Raw genomic sequence first — 5,757 nt, forward strand, 5'->3', positions numbered from 1 at the left:
GATGTTTTAGATTTTTTTGTAGAAGTGACACGGACTGGTCCTTGTTTGTTACTGACGTTTTAGTTTGCTTTCAGCAACTACCGACAAGAGATGGCAGTCTGTCAGAAATCTCGCCACAGAAAAAAAATGCATGTCATGTGACTTAATCAAAGCACATCACTGGCTAAACTAAGGTCTTCTCTTTCCAACAAAAAAACCGAGAATGTTCTCTTAAAGAGACAGTGGCAAGGAAATTAACACAAAGAGTATGTTGCCATATGGCTACACCATGCGGTAGAGGCTTAAGCAGCATTCTCAATAAGACCAGCTAGACTTAAGAAAAACAAGTTCCAATTCAACTACAGCTTTCAGGACAAGCATGTTCCGAATAACGACCGGATTGCTCTGGAACAAGCATGTTCCCAACAATACAGCTATAACTTAAGAACCCGGGGCGTGGAAATGTTGCCGCAATAACAGTAAAACTCTCAGACGTATTTGAAAGATTCTGTGCCGCAAACTTAAATATTTTACATACTTTGAGAAGGCCAACGGTCCGAGGGGCGTGACTCCTGAGGCTGAGACTATATAAAAATAAAGTCTACTTGACTAGGTTAAAGGGAACATAACACAAACAGTTTTGGCCAATCTCATGTTAATCTTGAATACCTATAGTGTAGTATTGCATCATTCACATCTCAGAAGAGTCTTCAGTTTTATCAGATTTATAAAAGAAAGATACAGCTTGCGATTCTCTCCGAAAACAGCCAAGCTCCTGGAGGCGAGCCATGGGCGGAGCTGTAGAGTTGCGAGCACTTACACTTACTAACAATCACAGACATTTGAGCATGTTCCCAATAACAACCAAGCTTAAGAACAAGCGTGTTTCCAATACGACTAGACGGAACAAGCGTGTCTGATACAGGAACAGAATCAACGCTGAATTGACGGCTGCATCCGAAACTAGAAAATGCTGCCTTCGGAGGACACATTTCAAGGTAGAAAGGCATCGAGACATGTCGAATCCAAAATTAGCTTCAATTCCTGCCTCCTGAGATACCTCATCTGGTCGATATTTAAAGGCAGAATAGATGTATTGCAAGATTAATCTTTAATGAGTAATAACGCATGTCACACCTCTGTTCATCAATTTGCACTGGCTACCAGTAGCTGCTCGCATTAAATTCAAGGCATTAATGTGACATTTGATGCAGTTTTACAGCAGTTCCTATATGACCGTGATCTTTTATCACTGGGGGTTCTCCTTCTTCCAGTACCAAACGATGTGCAAATCCAGTGTCAGAATGTACCTTGTTATAAAACATTCATCACCGAAATGACAGGAACAAACAAACACGCTTGCTACCTTGGAAAAACAAATTGCATCCACTGTTCACATAACACTGAATAAGGTTATCTTTTCCTCACATCCAAAAACACACTCTTTAGAGATATTAGGCTTGTTTGACTTCATGCGGCACCCAAAAACAATGCATTCTGGTTACATAAAAAATTATTTTGTCCAACTTTGATCGGAGCTGCAGCCGCCCTACGATCACATGTGCATTCAAAGTACCGCGAGAGCAAAACGGGACCTGCCACCTAGGTCAGGCACTGCAAAAGCCTTGATAACGACACACTTTATTCTCATTGGGTAGATTCTGTGATGACAAGCACGATGTGTGTTGCATATTCGAACAATTCAATTCCAATGATGCTCACAAATCTGCGTTTTTATAACAGTAAAAGCATTTTTAGTTAGTCCCACTGTTATATTGAGTCACGTTTCAAAAACACTGATGAAAGCATATACACCCCCACTTAATTGGTATTTAAATAGCATATGTTAATGTTTAACATATTCATGAACAGATGGGCTGTATTAAGCAGTATAAAAAGGGTTTCTTTTGCTTTATGAAAACATTCTGAAACATCCGCCCCGACTGCAAGCGGCTACTCTCTCCAGCCGGAGGCAGGCTAGTGTAGTTCCTCTCGAACAACCTAGTCTTCTCGAGCAAGTAACTACGGCGCTGTCGAAGACTTCTGTAACCATGAAAGAAACGCGTTAAGTGGCGTGCTCTTGTTCTCGCTTGGGTCGCTGTGTGCGCGCACGTGCATCAGAATCCAACTCTTAACAGTGTAAATAACTCAGAATGCATGAAATGACATTAGACCCCCCGTTAAGCGCAGTATATTGAAGCGACAAGCTTGTTGCCAGTGACAACAGATAAGTACCGCACATTCGCATTAACTAGCACAAGCATTTAACTGAAAACAACTTAATGAGCCCAAGCAACACGGATAGCCTTAGCAACACGCATGTTGCAGATAACCTGAGAGCATTAAATGGAACTTAGCTTGTGAAGACGTTCCAGAGAGTGAAGCAGTTGATGGGGATCAGCTGAAAGTCAGCTGATGCAAGCTTGACTAATGTGACCTGACAGAAATAACGCTATGCTAGATTTTCATAATTTTGGCTCTGTATGCCACCAGAATAGAATTAAAATGAAACCAGATGAAATTTAACTGCACACTTTAAGCTTTAATTCAAGGTGTTGAACAAAGATATAACATAAAAAGCTAGGAATTACAACCATTTTTATACACAGTCCCCCCACTTTCAGGGGCTCAAATGTAATTGGACTAATAAATACAATCATAAATAAAATGTTAATTTTTAATATTTTGTTGAGAATCCATTGCAGGCAATGACTGCCTTAAGTCTGGAACTCATGGACATCACCAGAGACTGGGTTTCCTCCTTTGTTATGCTTTGCCAGGCCTTTACTGTAGCTGACTTCAGTTGTTGTTTGTTTGTGGGTCTTTCTGCCCTTAGTTTTGTCTTCAGCAAGTGAAAAACATGCTCAATCAGGTTGAGATCAGGAGATTGACTTGGCCATTGCAGAATAATTCACGTTTTTACCTTCAAAAACTCATGGGTTGCTTTTGCTGTATGTTTTGGGTCGTTGTCCATTTGTACTATGCAACCAAGCATGTTCAACTTTGCTGCATTTGGCTGAATCTGGGCAGACAATAAATCCCTGTACACTTCAGAATTCATCCAGCTGCTTCTGTCTTCTGTCACTTCATCAATAAACACCAGTAACCCAATGCCACTGGAAGCCATGCATGCTCATGCCATCACACTGCTCCACCATGTTTCACTGATGATGTTGTATGCTTTGGATCGTGAGCTGTTCCAAGCCTTCTCCATCATTTTTTCTTCCCGTCATTCTAGTACAGGTTGATCTTAATTTCAGCAGTCCAAAGAATGCTTTTCCAGAAGTGATCTGGCTTTTTTAAAGATGTTTTTTGGCAAAGTCTAATCATGCCTTGTTTGCATCTTGTGGTGAACCCTCTATATTTGCTTTCTATAGTCTTCTCTTGATTGTAGACATTGACAGTGACACTCCTACCTCCTGGAGTGTAGACATTGACAGTGACACTCCTACCTCCTGGAGAGTGTTCTTCACTTGGCTGGATGTTGTAAAAGGGTTTTTCTTTCCCATGGAGAGGATCCTCCGATCATCTACCACTGTTGTCCTCTGTGGACGTCCATGCCTTTTTATGTTGCTGAGCTCACCAGTGCGTTCTTTTTTCTCAGAATGTACCAAACTGTTGATTTGGCCACTCCGAATGTTCCTGCTATCTCTCTGATGGATTTGTTTTGATTTTGAAGCCTAACAATTGTCTGTTTCACTTGCATGGAGGCCTCCTTTGACTGCATGATGTGGGTTCACAGCAACAGCTTCCAAATGCAAATTGCACATTTAGAATCAACTCCAGCCCTTTTACCTGCTTAATTGATGTAGAAATAATGAAGAAATAGCCCACATCTGTCCATGAAATGCCTTTTGAGTCAACTGTCCAATTACTTATGGTCCCTTGAAAAAGGGGGAAGTACATATTAAGGAGCTATGATTCCTTAACCTTTCCTCCAATTGTGATGAGAATACCCTTAAATTAAAGCTCAGTGTGCACTTTAAGCCCATATTCATTATATAATTGTAACTTGAATATATTTTGGTCAGCAGCTAAAATAATAAAAATTGTGCCTGTGTCCAAATATACAGTATATGGACCTGATATTATGTATTTCCTTAACCTTTCCTCCAATTGTGATGAGAATACCCTTAAATTAAAGCTCAGTGTGCACTTTAAGCCCATATTCATTATATAATTGTAACTTGAATATATTTTGGTCAGCAGCTAAAATAATAAAAATTGTGACTGTGTCCAAATATATATGGACCTAAACGTATATTGAAAAATGTAGGAGCTCATTAAAAAACTTTAGTGGCACAAAAAGAATGTATCATATAATGTGTTTTTCTTTAATGAAGGGATACAAGAGACAATAATTTCTAAGAATACAAATACTTCAAATATATATACAGTATCTCACAGAAGTGAGTACACCCCTCACATTTTTGTAAATATTTTATTATATCTTTTCATGTGACAACACTGAAGAAATGACACTTTGCTACAATGTAAAGTAGTGAGTGTACAGCTTGTATAACAGTGTAACTGTGCTGTCCCCTCAAAATAACTCAACACACAGCCATTAATGTCTAAACCGCTGGCCACAAAAGTGAGTACACCCCTAAGTGAAAATGTCCAAATTGGCCCCAATTAGCCATTTTCTCTCCCCGGTGTCTCTCCCCGGTGCCTCGTAACACTAATCTCACATTAGTGTTACGAGGTCTCAGGTGTGAATGGGGAGCAGGTGTGTTAAATTTGGTGTTATCGCTCTCACTCTCTCATACTGGTCACTGGAAGTTCAACATGGCACCTCAGGGTAAAGAACTCTCTGAGGATCTGAAAAAAAAAACAATTGTTGCTCTACATAAAGATGGCGTAGGCTATAAGAAGATTGCCAAGACCCTGAAACTGAGCTGCAGCACGGTGGCCAAGACCATACAGCGGTTTAACAGGACAGGTTCCACTCAGAACAGGCCTCGCCACGGTCGACCAAAGAAGTTGAGTGCACGTGCTCAGCGTCATATACAGAGGTTGTGTTTGGGAAATAGACGTATGAGTGCTGCCAGCATTGCTGCAGAGGTTGAAGGGGTGGGAGGTCAGCCTAAGCTGTACACTCACTACTTTACATTGTAGGAAAGTGTCATTTCTTTAGTGTTGTCACATGAAAAGATATAATACAATATATACAAAAATGTGAGGGGGTGTACTCACTTCTGTGAGATACTGTATATATATATATATATATGAAGATTTCATTTGCAAAAACCAATAAATGCCAAGTAAAAAAAAAAAAAAAAAGAACTGACTGCCTGCGTTATTCTCCACATATAGCACATTCTGAATCCTCAACATGTTTTGTCACAAAAGCCGGTATTGTCCACTGTCAAGGCATACATCACGAGTTCACGCTTTACAGCAGAAACCGACAAGCACCATTGTTGTTTGTGAACACAACCAGTTTTAGCGAGTCAGTGCGCAGTGTTCAGGTCAGGTGACAAGGCTGCTAGTCACTTCGAAAAGACGTGCTAGCTGAGAGAAGTTTCGTAGGCTGCATTTACACTACATGGTTCAAGTGACCCAATTCCGATTTTTTTCCTCCCATGTGGCACAGACAGCATATAACGCACAAATGTTTAATCAGGAAAAAAAACACATGGATTCCGATATTCACAGATTGGTTTCAGGCCTCATTCAAATGTTGAAAATAATCTGATATGATCAGATATGTGCATTTGCCGTGTAAGCAGACAGATCGGATATTCCCATAGGATAAAAAAATACTTCTCAGTGGTT

This window comes from Sinocyclocheilus anshuiensis, unplaced genomic scaffold (assembly GCF_001515605.1).
Source record: "Sinocyclocheilus anshuiensis isolate Anshui unplaced genomic scaffold, SAMN03320099.WGS_v1.1 scaffold1965, whole genome shotgun sequence".
Classification (NCBI taxonomy): Eukaryota; Metazoa; Chordata; class Actinopteri; order Cypriniformes; family Cyprinidae; genus Sinocyclocheilus; species Sinocyclocheilus anshuiensis.